Source organism: Lissotriton vulgaris, chromosome 1_1 (assembly GCF_964263255.1).
Source record: "Lissotriton vulgaris chromosome 1_1, aLisVul1.2, whole genome shotgun sequence".
Taxonomy (NCBI): domain Eukaryota; kingdom Metazoa; phylum Chordata; class Amphibia; order Caudata; family Salamandridae; genus Lissotriton; species Lissotriton vulgaris.
The window spans coordinates 1,814,942,361-1,814,960,387 of record NC_141685.1 but is presented as its reverse complement, the minus strand read 5'-3'; the positions used below and the strand labels follow the sequence as shown (position 1 = coordinate 1,814,960,387).

Genomic DNA, 18,027 nt, shown 5'->3' with positions numbered 1-18,027 from the left:
AAACATGGTCCTGAAGAAAGCAATGACAAATACGTCTATAATTTGCTGAAACATGTCGACCACATTGAACATCTAGACGGTCTTTATATTTTTTGACTGTCACTAACTACTACTTTTTAACATTGGAAGGTAGGGTAACACCGGAATAAAGTTATAAGTACCCCCTATCCTATTTTACATTCACTAGTTTTTTCTTGTTTTAACACTTTCTGAGCACTGCAACATCAGTCCCCAAGTTTTGATATTCTCATCCTCAGAACTTGAGAAGCAAGACCATGGTTAGACCTCCCTGATCGGCGGTGGAGCTCCTTCCTACATCAGGACCCCCGACCATGATAGTTGATTGGCTATCCCAGTAGGGGTCTTGGTGGAATCCCAAATGATGAAGGGCGGTTCCGTGTGGTGACTGATGGGCATCCCTCGTTGATCATCATGGGGATGACTCTCCTGTTTTTGATACACCTGGTTTGAAGTTGCTATAGGGCACCCTGTTAGGATACACTGTGTGTTAGACCCTCCAATATATTTGTTGTGATATGTATGTAGGGAACATATTGGTGCGTGGTCTTTAAAATTCCCTTTGGTCCCAACTATCTGTTTATTGCTTGAAGGACATCATCAACATAGAGCACGAGTTTCATTTTTCCAGCTGGAGTCATGATCCCAGCGAAGCTCTCAACTCCCTGTGGCGATTACCAATGGTTCTAGCGCAATAAGAAATAGTAGGAGAGGGGGACAAGAGAGCATCCCTGTCTGATCCCCCTTCCTATTGATATTGTATTGGAAAAGAAGCCTCCACAATTAATTTGTGCCATCTGTTTATTGTAGAACGTTTAAACAATCTTTAGAAATCACTGTCCGAATCCCAATCTTCTCATGGTTCTAAAAAGGTAGTTCCACTCACTCAATCAAAGGCTTTCTTCACATCGAGGTAGAGGGCCACCGTCTCATGCGGGTCGCTCCTGATATGCCGGAACAAATGGAGAAGAGTCCTGAAGTGGCATCTGGAAGATCTGCTTGGCACAAAGCCAACTTGATCTTTGTGTATGAAAAGTGGTATTAATTTCTTAAGTCTGCTCACAAATATCGTTTCCCACATTTTTATATAAAAATTCACTAGTGTAATGGGTCTATAATTTGAAGAATGGAGAAGGTCCCAGTCAGTCTTCAGAATGAGTGTTGTGTATACTTTATTGAATTCTGATTTTAACTTTCCAAAGTCTGTGTCGTCCTTCTAGACCAGTGTTAGCAGGAGTATTGTCATCCTTACAGTGGTGTTCTAAAAAGAAATGGGGAAGAAGCCCACGCCGCGCCTTCCTTAATGGCATTTCTGTAAGATCCTTGGTGACCACTTCACATGTAAAATCTTGATCCATGTCAGATTGAAGGGTTGCGGTTATCATTGGCAGAGGCAGTTTATTAGGAAAGCAACTTCATCCAAACTGTCTTTCGGTTCCTCCGACGGACATAATTGAGTGTAGGAGGATGCCAATTTTTTTTGTGATGGATATTGGAACCGTTAACAAAGAGCCAGTGGTAGTGTAGAGCGCTGGTATTGCCAATGCCATTTGTCTTTGCTTTCGTTGCATTGACAGGAGTTTGCTGGCTTTTTTGCCATGTTGATTCTGTTTGGCATGTATCCTTTGCAACACTTTTTCTGTTTCGAGTGAGTACTGTGTATTCAGATAGTTCTTTATTTGGGTCAGCTGTCTTAAGTTGTCATGCGATGGGGATATCTTATAGCTTTTTCGGTGGCCAAAATGTCTCGCTTCAAAGGAGGTTTCTGAGCCTTTGTCTGTATCCTTTCCGTGCTGGCTTCCTGAAAGAGTCTGCCACGCAGAAATTCTTTTCCTGCTGCCGAAAAGGTTTGTACAAATGAGACTGCACTCTCATTAAGAGCTAAGTATTCTCTAATTTGGTCACAAAGCTTCTTTTCTTCACAGATTGTTTATGATATGAGGTGTTCATTCCCCATGTCTTTGCTTTGGAAATGGTTACCTCAAGATTCAATGAGATTGTTATGGACATGAATTGGTGATGCACTTGAACAGTACCGGACTCCCTCTCTGTGAGGCACTTGTGAACTAACTATGTAAGCCTACTGTGAGATATCTCTGAAAGTCAGATAATTGGAATACACAACTTTGAAATCCCCAGTGCAGCTATGAACTTTTTAAATGCAGAGCAATTCAGATCGGTTCGCTATAAGTAATTCGGTTGTGAGGACCAAGGAAAGCAGGAATTCTCTGTGGTTTATAGCCGAAGGGCAGCAGAAGGCTCCATTGCTGTGTTTATGAGTCCTGTTTCCTTCTAAAGCATCAGATACCAGGCTCCATGGGGCAGAATGATCCAAAATGGCTGCAGCGCAGATCTGAAAAAACGGGGCCCTGCGATACTCTGGTCTTGAGGGGGTAGTCCAACACAAGGCCCCTGTTGCCACTACATGCAGACCACTAACCTATCAGAACCAGGTGAATGCGCAGGGTATCTGGAGGAGCTGCATCTTCAAAATAAAATTGAGTGAATATATACTTTCCTGTTAGAAAACCGGTTCACCCCTGCTGGAGACAAGATAAGGGTAAAATGTATTGGTACAAAATAAAAGGTATAACCCAGTTTGTGACGCTGGACAATTTACTTGTAATTTCTGAGAGAATGTAGGCAAAAGACATAGCCCTGCGTTCAGAGTCATATTCACAGAGTGTAAAGAAATGGCCTGAGGGGCCACATGCCACTGTGCTACACTTTGGGGCTTGGTGTGCTATGTGGCAGCCTTAAAAGTGAAAGCGCAGTTTCCCTCTACATGATGCTGTACGACTACAAAACCAGTTTCCTTTGTATTTATTTTCGTTTGTAAAAGAAATGGCATGAAGTGTTTGGGCAGCAGTGCTGCTCTATGTATTATTAAACCAGAACGCTCAGTTAAAGATTCATTGTCATCTTTCTCAAGCAGTCAGATCTGCAAATGTACACTGTTTTCTCTAAGGAACAACTTAGTTCAACATTGGTAGCCAGGCCTAAGCAGAAAGGGGTTGCGGAGAACTCAAGTGTACTGTGTGTACATCAGCTAACCAAATAACATTGCAGTTAAGATATTAAGAACTTAGAGGTTCACATAAAGTTTTGTTACAAAGAGATAAACATTTAATGCAACAAGATAATTCACCCACTAAGAAAAAAAGCGATGTTAAAAAGTATGCTGTAAACTTACAAGAATTCCCTACGAATCAAATGGTCCAATAGTTCAATGGTCTCAAAGTACAGCTCAAATCAAATCCTTGAACCCTGCTACCGCCCCAGTAAACGTTATATCAAATCATAGTGAGCTAGCATGAAGTTATACGCTGCAGCAAAGCCGCATTGGCTCAAGGAGTCTAACAGCTGATGAATGGGTGTTGGGATTCTTGGTTTGAAATGAAAAACAAAAGCGGTCAGATGTTTTCATGGTTTAATATAAAGACTCAGTAAGATTAAATGGTGGTTTAAACCATGGACTGTGGTGGACTGAGGTGGGTCTCCCACTCGGGCTGAAGGTGTGTGTGCCTGGTGATTCTGTGAGGAATTCTGACCAGGTGCATGGACCTCTTATAATCACAGCCTGATGCAAGTTCAAAGGGCAAAGTTTTGGTTTATCGTCTGCTTAATATTTAAGGCCCTGGCAATTTAAAGATACAAATCAAAATCCAGGTAGATGTACAAAACCCACAATGTAAATTGTAGATTTCATCAGGACTGGCTCCATTAAAACCAATCCCCTTTGTCAGTCTCCCACAGAAGCAGCTACCTGTGGACTTAGGAGCTTCTCAATCCTACAGCACCTATGCTTCTCAGAGTAAGTCCTTTGCAGTCTCAGATCAACAATGTAAGTACAGGTCAATGCCTCGCTCACCTCTTGTACTTTGTGTGAGCACCCTTCGAGGGTCTTGTCTTGCTGAAGAGCCGAGTAATTATCAAGAGTGAAGTGGTGGGAATTACAAACAAACAAAAATCACAAAGCAATGCCAGGAGCTCTGGGTGGTTCCCAGGTTTATTTGGAGAGCTGCTCTTATTTACACTCTTACTCCTAGGAACTATGTATGCGTTGGGTTCCGTTCTTCCACTGTTTCCAGATTTCAGTTAACAGTATGGGCACTGCCTGGGGAGCCGGAAGGGGCCACGGCAGCCTTGGGGCTCTACCTGCAACTCCCAACATTTAGAACTGATCTGGGTTCCCCAATTGGGCTGCTCCTACCCGCAGCCGGTTTGGGTGCTGACTGGGCGCCAACACATTGTTGTGGGTGCCTTGAGTGGGCACACATTAAAAAAAAAAAAGAACAAAAATAAATAAGAAATATATGAGTGCCAGGAGCCGCTCATTTATTAATCACTGATACATGCAAGCAGCACTCCATTTTTCTTTAAAATATCTTTATTTGCATATTTATATATAAACAATGTCATACACAGAAGAGGTAGAGTCCCTCCCCCCTATATATTACTCCCATCCGCTCCAGCCCTGCCTACCCCTTAGTTTGACTTATCCTGAACCTGGGCTGTGGTGTGTTTGAGTGTGAGTGTCTGAGTTCGGTCCTACTGCAGTTTGCGAGGGGTTGCTCTTGTGTTCCCTGTTTGTAAGCTTCAGCTCTGGACGCATTACATCCCAGTATTGCGCAATGGGATATTTGCGTAGACCAGCTATTTACTCCCCGTGTAAGGACATACTTTCTGCAATGCAAGCAGCATTCCAAATGCCCTTGGGCTTTTTTAAATTATAATGTGTTTTCTTTGTGTTGCCCCTAGAAGGGGCAAAGGTACTACCAACCATTTTGTTTAATGGTGTGTAGGGCTGCAGGGACACAGCAGCCTGTCAGCAACATTTAAAGAAAATACAGTAAGTCTCCCGAGTCTATGAATCTATGACCCCAGCAAAGCTTACCGTATTTTTTAAAGCACTTTAACCTTGAGCTGTATGCTCTTGAACTGGAGTGCAGGGCCTGGTGTTGTGGGCTCTAGAGTTGTATTTTGTGGCCTGAATTGTTTTCCCAAAAAAGACTCAAAGGCATGTTTTTTTTTTTTTTAGTATGGCTTTGTAGAAAATATTTAATGCCAATCACCTTTATTAAAATTTGTAATATGTGAATTTATAAAATATACATTTGATTATAATTTTTGGTGACTATACTGACAAAGACCAATGGTCTGCTTTATATATGTTGATGTTTTGACCCCTCAATAAAGTCATTAGGTCTGCTTTTTATATTTTGGTGTTATGATCCTTTGACAAAGTTGGGTGGTCTGCCTTATTTAAAACAACACCCTTTAAATTGTTACATCACAAAGTCAGCCGTGTGCGTGGGGGGGAGGTGGGGTAGGGTGCCCAACCAAAGTGTGGGTTTAGCACCAGCACTGGGTTGGGTGAAGGGCCTGAAGCGCAGGCCAGACTCTCCCCTTAACCACAAGCAGCACACAACTAAATGCTGGGCGCTGCGAGTGGTAGGGAGCACGTGAGGGCTGAATGCACGGCTTGGACCTGTGCCCGATCCCACTCATCTCGATGGACATCTTTATGTTTACAAAAACATAGAAATTCACTGAAAAAACTAAGTTTAATGTAAAGTTAAGAGTCAGGACTTGTAATATTATCTTACTTTACATTACAAAAGTTTGAAATTAGCTGAAAAAAAGTAAAGGTTAAAAGGATGTTATAGCTAGGGGGAAATGCCAGGTAAACATACCGTTTAAAAAAAAATGAAAACACTGAAATTCACCAGTTATAGTTTATATCTTTAACTCGTGCCCTAAAGTAACTATAACTCGGTCTCCAGCCATGCACAATGTTGTTGCCAATTATGTAATTTCAGATGGTGCAGTGATGTTATCAGTAATGTGATGGAACATGCCATGAGTGATGTAATATGTGAGGTATTTACCAGTGCATGGAGAGGAAGCGAGTTATAGTTAGTTTAGGGTCTGAGTTATAGTTAACTTGTGATAACTATAACTGGTGAATTTCAGTGGTTTTGCTTGTTTAAAACGGTATGTTTTAACTGATATTTTCACCTGACTACAACATCCCATTTAGACGAGTGAATATGGTATCTTACGGGAATGAATTATTACAAATGTAATTTTCGCCGTGAAAATTTAGATTAGTCACTGATGATGTATCTTCACTCCGGGTACGGGTACCTGAAGTGTGCATAGTAAAACACTCTTGACAAGCAGTTATTCATATATCACACAAGATGAAAGAGAAAAAGAACAAGTGCTGTACATGGTCTGAATTTACAATTTGCATAGCAACTAGAATATTTCTTCAGGCTTCCAGTTGTTCTTACATACTATGGCTGTGCTTCTTAATTATTGCACAGTTCATGCAGGAGGTAGTCCATAATGGGAACACACACAAAGGACAAACTCACCCTCTGTTTCTTAGTGGGTGTCCACAAATTATATTTGAAGGGTTTACATATCGAAAAAATGAGACTTCTCCAACTGGGGGTGTCAACGTGTTTCGGCTCTTCATGATTTGGAGCCTCTTTAGGACAGTGGAAGAATGTACAACCAGAGGGAAACTGGGCTTAGGCCTTTGAAAAAGTGTTGGCGCCTCCCCTGGAAGCAGATCGTGAAGGAATCGGCTGCACAGGATTGAGGACTGTCTGGATGCCAAATGGGTCCCAAGTTGGACAGAGGAACTTGCAGTCCTCTATGGTGCATCAGCAGTGATGCAGGTAAACGCACCTGGGATGGAGCTAAGCTTTCTGTTGGATGCTGAGTTTCAGATCCTATGGTGTCTCGACTGGGGAAGCCAGCTAGGATGGCGGTGTGTGGGTCCGCTGGCATCCTCCAAAAGGTAAATCATCCCATTAAGCTTTATTTTTTTAGTGAATGTACAACCATATATTATATTTATATGCACTGTGGCTAAGCTCAGACAAACAATATTATAGATCTTTCAAACAGCTAAGGTAAGTGGAATCTTAACAAGTGATCCTCACAGGTAGAGATATCCAGCGAGTATTAATACTACAGAAATGCCATGAGGGAGAACCGAGGTAGCAAGTGGGTAAAATTTCTTCTCTGTCCTATTCTTAAGTGATATGATAATCTCTAGGGAAATGGTAGAAGATTCAGTATGATATTAAAGTAAGTTTACCATTTTGGCAGCCTACTTGGAAACAGAAATCTGGAAACAGTGGAGGAACGGAACCCAACGCATACATAGTTCCAAGGATTATTTAAGAGTATAAACCAATATGTGGGTTGAGTCTGACTCCCAGTCATATATTATTATTAAAAACATGTTATACTGATGTTGCTTGTCTAAAGAGCATTAAGGAATCCAACCTGGATATTTTTTGAATAGCCCATGTTATAGTGCTTAATTTGAACTTCTTGCGCCCACCGGCATTCATTTTTGGGGACCATCACTTATTTTTTCTTCATCAAAAGAGGGAAAGAAGGAGGAAGAGAAATAGGGAAAAACAGTAAGCGAGGGAGTATGCAGGGATGGAAAAGAACATATAGGAGTGAGAAAAAAGGGGAAGAGAGAGTCTGGTGGTGGATTAAAGAGTCATGAGGTGGAAACAAGACTAAGCAGCCTTGGTATTTGGCACCCAGACTTTCAATAGCGTGGGCTTTGGTGCAAAACTTTGGGCCCCTGCAGTTAACCTTTTACAAATTAAGCAGTGTCAGATTGCCAGTAAATTAAATTGGATGTCCATTGAGCATAACCTGGAAAGAAAGGGACTTTAGGAAAGTGAAAAACCATTATGCTTGTTTTGGAATTTTGCAGCAGACCCTTTCGCAAGAGCAATATGTAGTAGGGTCCACCACTGGAGTGCCATGTTAATTAATTACATGTTTTGCCCCAGCATCTTTATTCTAGGAATGACGGAAACAGAGATTTGATCAAAACAAAAAGAATAATAAAATTGTTCCCCGACATAAACAACTCTTTCATGGGCTGGTCAGAAAACCAGCTCTGTTCAGAACTGCACTGTTCAGGAATTTGGAAAGGTCTTTGGCCTGCAAAGGGTACAATTACAAATGATAAATATAAAATATGTCATTAGCTCGAGTCTCAGCATTATCCTGAACAAAGTTGGCCTTAGAAACTGATGACAAAAACGGTTTGTTGCGGTTATTCAAATTGCTTAATAATACATTAATTCACATTACTTACTAAATCTGGCCTATAATATCTGTGTACAACCTCAGCTCCCGCAAACATGGACAGCACACTTGCAGTTAGCATTTTCATGTATTGCATCCATGACACCCCAGCCGGCATTGTAAAGGGTTTTTGTTAAAACTCTGCACCTGTGTAGGTAGAATGAAATTATACGCACATTTAGATTTTGTACAATGAGTGATAATTAGTACTTCAAAATTGAGTCAAAAGAAAGAGAAAACAGCTGCATTGCGGCTAACAGTGATAGATACTTAAACTTTCAATTATATGGCATCAGATATAATTTTAAACCTATTATCCAGCATAAGAAAGAAATGATGGGTTAGAGGGGGGAAGAAGTGGAAGAGGAAAGATGAGGGGAGGGGAAGGGGCATGAGGAATATGTAAATTGAATGAGGAAGGAAGACACCCAAATGTATCAGAGCCCTTACCAATTCTACAGGGTAACAGGCTATCTAGGCCTCTGTTTACCAGTATTCACAGATATTTCATCTTGCACACGTGCCATTTGAAATCGTATTCAGTTACTGAAGTTCTCTTCAATTCCCTTATTAAGGGCAGAATCTTGTTTTCCCCCCAGTTAATTTTATACGCCGAAAGGGTGGAAAAGCCGTTAATAAAGAGCCATCAATGGAGGGAGCAACAACTTGAGGTCTGCCAAGGTCAGAAAGATATTGTCAGAATACAGAATGAATTTAGACTCTGCTGGGGTGACTATGCATTTAATGTCTCTGGCCTGCCTTATGGAGGATGGGAGGGGCTCCAGAGCAAGCAATGGCAAGAATGGGGAACAGAGGTAACCTTGTCTACTACCTTTACAGGAGGGGAAAATTTAAGACGTAACAGCACAGTTTATGTGTGCTAAGGACTGAGTGTAGAGCCATTTGACTATGGAAATAAATTTATTGTCTAGTCCCGCTCTTTCCATTTTTATGAAGAAAAAACCCCAACCTTTGCACTCAAAGGCGATTTGCACATCATCAAAATGGCAACTACACCTTTAATATCGTCCTTCTCTTGCCATATGTTAGAGTACAAAACAGTTTTGGCATGATCGAACAGGCAAACATTCTCCACGGGAGTCATGGATACGACTAGGAATCATTCCTTCTAATGTATTTGCAGTACCTTAACCCTTTTGACGCTCATGACGAGCTCAGCTCGTCATGAGGTACACCTCTCGTACACTCATGACGAGCTGAGCTCGTCATGTAACGTGGGTTTTTGTAATCTTCAGCGCACCGCGGTAAATCATACAGCGGTTAAGGTGTTAACTAGAATCTTCTTGTCTGCATTTTTAAGGGAGATTGGACAGTAGCTGGCAAGGGCTACATATTTTGATCCCAATTTGGTGTATTGTCGAGGCGGCTCGCTTAGTTTTCCAGTTACTTTTCCATAGGCTTCACTCGTTGAGTGAAACGAGCAAAATACAATTGTGTGGACTTAAATACTGTTGACACTTCTCCAATCTTTTTTCGGTTGGCAAAAGAGACGCATAGCAAAACATTAATTCATAAATCTTGCAAATGACATTTTTCTTGGCCCCTTGATTTACCTCTGAAAAAAATGTGTTGTCTAGTGATTTTCATTGTCGATTTGTGTTTTTGTATCATTAGAGAAGTAATTTAGCTTGGGTAGACATTTCTAACCCGGACCGAATTTTTCTGGGCAGATGTGTTCAGGGATAATGTAATATTTTGGGAAAGGTGAGACCTATGTACTTCATTTTGGTGTCAAAACATAGTATGTGGTCTTATAGAGACAGAAAATAACTTCTCAGATTTTCCAAAATGGTGTCTCTATAATGATGTGTTTTAGCCATCATATTGTTAATTTATTTTAATATTATTTTTGTTTCAGGTTTTCCACTGATTATTCGGAAACATGAGCAAAGCAGATGGAAGCAGAGGATCTTTACCCCTGACAGAGTGTTACTAACTACAAAATCTGAGGACTTCTTCAAAAAAGTTAAATGTGTCATATGCCAAACTAATCCGAAAGAAAAGCGAACATCAACTGCAGCCGGACAGAAGAGAGTTCAAGATGCTGCAGATATACGCCAAGACGCAGTTCACAAAAGATTGAAACTGATGGGTGAAGAGGATCAAATATTTTATTGTTGTAACAAGTCGTATACAATGGAATTTTTTTTTTTTCAAAAGCAGAAACCAGTGAATCGCAACAAAAATCTGAGTCTTCTGAGATAGCGACGACAACGAAACTCAATGCCATGTATTTGGAAGATCGATAGCTACCCCTCATTCCCCTCCAACAACTGATCAGAAAGCAGAGGATCTTCAATTTGTTATCCGGGTTTAGCCAAAACAACGGCTAAAGGGCTTGACGAAAGAACGAAGTACAGAGTATGTGAGTCTCAAAGGGCAATGTGAGTACAACACCTAGGACATCAGCATAATTAGATGACCAAATTAGTCTAAACTAGCAAGTGTGAAAAATAAACAAAAACTAAAATTGCATATAGTATATAAATTTAATATGTATTGATTAAAAATCATATAGACAGACAAACTATATGATAGGGCTAAAAATACAATTCATTAAAACCAAACAAGGATATCATACTCCACTACAATTCCTCAAAATCATACATATAGAGAAGAAAGCAATACATTCATGTAATTAAATGGCATAAAAAATATAATCATAAAGCAACTCGACGCGCGTTTCGGCAGAAAACCGCCTTCTTCAGGAGTCTCTGCTAATAATCTAGAAAAGCAATTATGAAGAGAAAGATATATGTCATACAAGACTAGGTAGTTTTCACATATTAACATATTTATGTTAACAAATTTTAAATATTACTAGCTTCCCTATACTCTTCTACAATATGAGTGCATATTCTACATCGCGACCTCGTCTAGACTCACACTTACTAGATTTAAACATTATACAATTTTGGTCATCTCATGTCAGTTGATTGACAGATATTCATAGAACTACATTGCACAGTACTTATCCTTATTAACATGCTGTTTTCAACATATATACATTTACAATATGGGAAATTTCATGAATACATATAGCTTGAGCCACTTGTTCAATGCTAATACCTGACTAGTGATAAAACCTTTATATATGAACCGGGATAGGGGAAATGCTTTGAACACATGATGCCAGAGATAACATTTGTAGGATGTATGGTCAAAATCTTTCCTGAGGACATATTTTGTTTACTTTAGTGTATCCTCCCTGATAGTTTTATTAAGCAGGAGAGGTTTCAGTTTGATGGCTTTATTACGATGGCGCGAGATCAGAGTGATGACTAGTTCATATTTCTCTCCTACTAGAAACAAAATATTACCTTATATTCTACAGATAGCGTCCTATTTTTCACTTGATGTTCAATCGTTGAACCACCAAAGGGTAGTTCTGAAGTACGGACGATGATCAATGGGTGATTCTATATAGTCCTGGTACTCTGATGATGCAAACAGAACAGACACTGTAGTATAAGATGTACGCCTAGCTATTTAACTTGATCAAATTTACTCACTGACAATGTCTATCTACACATAAGAGGTTGTTACCCATGAGAAGGGGAATTACCTTCAAGAATCTAAAGAGTGCGCTTCGTGTTTTGCCGTGGTTATTGATGCTGCCAGGTAAGACACTTTATTTTGATAGCTGTCAAAATTCGAGAAGAAGGGACCATAATCGGTAATTGTAAACAAATGTAGCCAGCCTGTAAGGTATTTGATATTCAATGATCATAGCTATATATTAGGGCAAGCATATACCTACCTCTCGATTTCACAATGATGATCTTAAAGGGGGATTCTGTAATATATTTGGCGCAGCTCGGTGTTTCCGAAAATTGAGGAACCCGGAAGTCTGCAAAGATAGAGGAGAGATTTCTACAATAATGGAATAATGAAGATTGTCGACTAATGTAGAGTGGCAGATGCCACAAATGGCGACTATCTGCTCTAGGAAAGTTTAAAATAACAGTTAATTAATAGTGTCCGCTACCTGTAAAGACCGGTGAAAACATACCTTTCGTATTTATAAAACGTTTATTGTAGGGATTCTTGATCGTAGCGGTAATTATTCGGCGTTCTCGAGATGGTGAAAAATAATGAAACTGAAAGGAAATATAAACAAAACGGTGTCAGGGTAGTGCACTCCGTATTTTTCCGGCTATTGATGTTAAGGGGGGGGGGGTTGAAAGGAAAACCCCAGTCTGAACTTGATGGTTCTTACCTTGGTCAGACGTTAGATCAAACGGACAGCAAGATGGTGCTGCTCCAGTAGGACGTGGACCGTCACATCGGGTCCTTCAGCCGTGAAAGATACGCTACTTCTAGTGGGCTTGTATTTAAAGCTCCAAAATTGGCGCGAAGTATGCGAAGAAAAGGTAGTAGCCAAAGACGAGGGACTGTATAACCCCGGCTTTTCGATATAGCGAACCGCTTCAAAATGGCGTTCTAAATAGTCACTGCTATGATAAATGAGTTAATGAAGGCCAGTCCTCATATTACTTTCACTTCAAGATAATGGCCCAACTACCAACGTTTGGCTTCTCTGATGAAGTCTTTGCATCTCTCGTTGGGACTAATGTCACACCCACCATTGGGAATCAAACCAGCATATCAAATAATGAGGATTATCTAAAACTAACCGAACTTAAAAAGAGACTTACATGGATGGAAGCCCATGGGGAATTCATGTTAGCTTATCTGAAGAACGGTATCATCCCCATGGGACTTAAAGTAAGGAATGTCCCTGGTCTGTTTGTCAATCACAGGCCATTTCTAGAGAGATGGAGCCTTATTGCGAATAGGTGTTCCAGAGATCTCATGATCCTCATCATTGAGACATCCAAGGAGCTAGCTAGTGAGATCAAAAAAGAAATTGAAACACTGGAGAATAAACTTAAGAGTACAATCAACATTGACGATGCAATGAAAAAAATAGAAGAGGCCAATAAGGAATTGGAGTCCTTTAGTACATATCTGAACAAACGTAAGAACGATAAATTATCTAAAGACAAACAATACTATACATTGGAAGGAACTTACCCTTATTTAAGACAAGACTTCTATAAACAGAATCATTATGTTGATGAAACTAGACAAATACCCCAAAGAGTTAATAACTTCACGGACTCATCCGACTCAGAAAACGAAGGGCCTAATAACTACTATGAAGCTGAAGGTAATTCAAATCAATATAATGGCCCTCTACCAAAACAGCCTTTTTTGTCCAACAGGGGCCCAAGGAGAGGGAGACCCAGAGTCCATTTTCAAACCCAGACCAGGGGCAATTTCCAACAGGCCCATCACCCACAGCAGCATCAGCCACAATACCAACAACAACCACAATACCAACAGCAACCACAATATCAACAACAAGTACAATATCAACATCATCACCAGCAGCAACAGCCACAAGAACCCCAGTTCATCCGCGAAACACGCAACAGACAATACTGGGGACAAGGGACATAATTTCTATCTTCAACTTGTCTTCTAAAATCATTGATCCATCTACAGAATCACTATTATCCAAAGGGTTATCCTATGTTCCGCATTCCCAAGTTAATGTTTTCGAGCTCCAAAAAGATATCATTTCCTTTTTTCGAAAAATTAGGTTAAAGAAATACTTTTCTATGCAGACAGATACTAATGAAAACCCCCAAGAAACTAGACAACTCTCATTACCATCGACCTTCAATCCATCATTAGATCAACTAGGCCCTGAGGTTGCGACTTTCGAGTTGGTGGTTCTCCAACAACTAGAAAGAGCTCTTCGGTATATATCTAAGCCTATATATAACCTCAGCCGAGAAGAATCAGTCTCTCTCAATAATTTAAGGCATGACAATACTATTATTGTCAAATGCTGTGACAAAGGGGGCGGTATTGTCCTAATAGATACGGAGAAATATGAGCAAAAAATGAGGTCTATGCTTTCTGACCTCACCACCTACTCCCCTGTTAGAAGTAATCCAATAATATCTGTTTCTAACAAAATCCGACACCTAACTACTTCAGCACTCACCAATGGAGATATCAGTCAGAAAGAATTTGAATTTTTAAATCACCATCAGTCTAAAACAGCATGTATTTATGGCATGCCAAAAATTCATAAGAGTACAATCGACCCACCCTATAGACCTATTGTGTCGACCATAGGTACCAACACAGAGCCCCTGTCAAAATATATTGATTCAGTGCTACGACCCACATACCGAAGATTACTTCATATATTAAAGATACAAGTGCTATGATATCTAAAGTTGAATATCTGCCTTTTGATCCCAACAAAGATTTGTTAGTAACTATGGACGTCGAGGCATTATATAGCAATATACCCCAAAAGGAGGCTATTCAAGCAACAAGTTGGTTCATAGATACTTTTAGCATCGAGTGTCCAAAAGCCTTCATCCTAAATATTCTACATATTGTTCTCACTGAGAATATTGTGGAATTTGGCAATACCCTCTATCGCCAGATCAGAGGCGTTAGTATGGGAGCCTCTGTTGCCCCATCTATCGCCAATATCTATATGGCAGCTTTCGAATCTAGAGTTATCCACAATGAAATAGCCCCGTTTTATGAGTCCATTTCCCATTGGTCCAGATATATTGATGACATCTTTTTTATCTGGACCAATGGGGAAGAAACTCTGAAGGAATTTTTAGAATGGATCAATCTGGCCGATGATAATCTTAAATTCACAGCACAATACAATAATAACCAGATTGAATTTTTGGACATAATTATAAAACATTGGAATAACAAACTTATTTTGGATCTTTTCGTAAAATCAACCGCTAGGAATACTCTTCTCCATTTCAAAAGTTTCCACCCACGATGCCAGAGAGAGAGTATACCATTCTCCCAGTTCCTTCGGGTCAGAAGGAACTGTTCAACTTTAGCCGACTTTGATATCCAAGCGAGCAATATGCGACAAAAGTTTCTCAATAGAGGCTACCCTCATAGGCTAATCAGGGACTCATACAAGAGAGCTAGATTTTATGATAGAGACTCTCTCCTCAGACCTAAGCCCACCAATGCAAACACGCAGCTAGTGTGCATCACGAAACACTCTACTCTTGACAACACGGTGCGACACATTGTAAACTCTAATTGGCACATTTTAAACTCAAATCCAACTAATTGTAAGCTAGATAAACCAATGTTCGCCCATCGTAGGAATAAAAATCTCAAGGATCTGGTCGTGCACTCCCGGTTCACCAATAATAAAGCTTGTTCAGAATTTGTCCAAAGATCTCTTACAAATAATTTTCCGGTTAGAGGCACAGTTAAATGCTCATCCTGTAAATCCTGCAATAATATCATTACGGGAGAATCCTTTGAACACAATGGTTGCCTAGTTAGCGCCAAAGACATGTGGAACTGCAAAACAGCGAATTGCATTTACTTTATCAGGTGTCCCTGCCTTTTGGGCTATGTGGGTGAAACTCCTAGACCCATACAGACCAGGCTTACTGAACATCGGTCCGCCATTCGTACAAACAAAACCATGGCACCCCTTGTCAAACATTTTGCAGAGAAACAACATGGACCCGATGATTTTAAGTGGTGCATTCTAGAAAAGATTAGACTCCCTGACAACAAAGGGGGCGACAAAGTCAGACGTAAAAGAGAAGTCTATTGGATTTTTGCCATGGGCACCTTCAAAAGAGGAATAAACGCTGAGATGCCGTGGGAGAACGCTATTACCTAACCTAGCAATCAACAATAGATAAATGACTGTTAAGGGTTTTCAGTATTTCTAAACCCACCTATCTACCATTTATTTAAATACCCCTTATAAATGACCCACTCTGTTGAAATGACTACCCCTTTTATTTTTTATTTTTTGAAAGCATGACCCTTTTCACGACAATAACTATGAGCCCTACTAATCGATTATACATACTTTTTCATATGTTTATTGGTTCCTTATGTTTTGACCTATTGGCGCGTTTGATATGCCAATCCATTAAGCATGAAGTATATTTAATTAATTATCCCTTGACTATAATACTGACTTTTAATAGTTGATAACTTCACAACAGCTGTGAAGCAACATAATATATATCTATTTATGTAACGCTTCCTTACATTGAATAATATTTAGGAATGCCATCTTCATCTCTGTCTGCTCCTTTAGGAATAGACACCACTCATCATCATTTCGTAGCTGCTATAAATATCGGAATAAATCTCTGTCCATAGTGTAATTTACGGACTAGTCTGCTTAATGGGTGCTATCAACGGTATCTCGGTCTATTTGCAAATATCCGGCCACAGCGATATACAGTGATAGCTAAATGGAGCGCCATCTTGGAATGAGTTCTTTCCGGGTAGGCAACTACAGAACCCGAATGACTCATCGTTTCTCCTGCTCTGGACTGCATACATATATCGTTCAGCCATGCAGTATTTGAACTTAGAATGTTATCTTGAAGTGAAAGTAATATGAGGACTGGCCTTCATTAACTCATTTATCATAGCAGTGACTATTTAGAACGCCATTTTGAAGCGGTTCGCTATATCGAAAAGCCGGGGTTATACAGTCCCTCGTCTTTGGCTACTACCTTTTCGCATACTTCGCGCCAATTTTGGAGCTTTAAATACAAGCCCACTAGAAGTAGCGTATCTTTCACGGCTGAAGGACCCGATGTGACGGTCCACGTCCTACTGGAGCAGCACCATCTTGCTGTCCGTTTGATCTAACGTCTGACCAAGGTAAGAACCATCAAGTTCAGACTGGGGTTTTCCTTTCAAACCCCCCCCCCCCCCCCCCCTTAACATCAATAGCCGGAAAAATACGGAGTGCACTACCCTGACAACGTTTTGTTTATATTTCCTTTCAGTTTCATTATTTTTCACCATCTCGAGAACGCCGAATAATTACCGCTACGATCAAGAATCCCTACAATAAACGTTTTATAAATACGAAAGGTATGTTTTCACCGGTCTTTACAGGTAGCGGACACTATTAATTAACTGTTATTTTAAACTTTCCTAGAGCAGATAGTCGCCATTTGTGGCATCTGCCACTCTACATTAGTCGACAATCTTCATTATTCCATTATTGTAGAAATCTCTCCTCTATCTTTGCAGACTTCCGGGTTCCTCAATTTTCGGAAACACCGAGCTGCGCCAAATATATTACAGAATCCCCCTTTAAGATCATCATTGTGAAATCGAGAGGTAGGTATATGCTTGCCCTAATATATAGCTATGATCATTGAATATCAAATACCTTACAGGCTGGCTACATTTGTTTACAATTACCGATTATGGTCCCTTCTTCTCGAATTTTGACAGCTATCAAAATAAAGTGTCTTACCTGGCAGCATCAATAACCACGGCAAAACACGAAGCGCACTCTTTAGATTCTTGAAGGTAATTCCCCTTCTCATGGGTAACAACCTCTTATGTGTAGATAGACATTGTCAGTGAGTAAATTTGATCAAGTTAAATAGCTAGGCGTACATCTTATACTACAGTGTCTGTTCTGTTTGCATCATCAGAGTACCAGGACTATATAGAATCACCCATTGATCATCGTCCGTACTTCAGAACTACCCTTTGGTGGTTCAACGATTGAACATCAAGTGAAAAATAGGACGCTATCTGTAGAATATAAGGTAATATTTTGTTTCTAGTAGGAGAGAAATATGAACTAGTCATCACTCTGATCTCGCGCCATCGTAATAAAGCCATCAAACTGAAACCTCTCCTGCTTAATAAAACTATCAGGGAGGATACACTAAAGTAAACAAAATATGTCCTCAGGAAAGATTTTGACCATACATCCTACAAATGTTATCTCTGGCATCATGTGTTCAAAGCATTTCCCCTATCCCGGTTCAT

The 18,027-nt window shown here is 40.1% G+C and overlaps 1 long non-coding RNA gene across 1 annotated transcript in view; it reads right to left on the bottom strand.

The window, feature by feature from the left end:
• LOC147751265 (uncharacterized) overlaps positions 1 to 8,298 on the bottom strand; it is a 34,787-nt gene extending 26,489 nt beyond the window's left edge. The window contains exon 1 of the long non-coding RNA XR_015295552.1: positions 8,165 to 8,298. This is a non-coding gene — a long non-coding RNA (uncharacterized LOC147751265). The remainder of the gene's footprint in view (positions 1 to 8,164) is intronic.
• Positions 8,299 to 18,027: the final 9,729 nt, after the last annotated feature.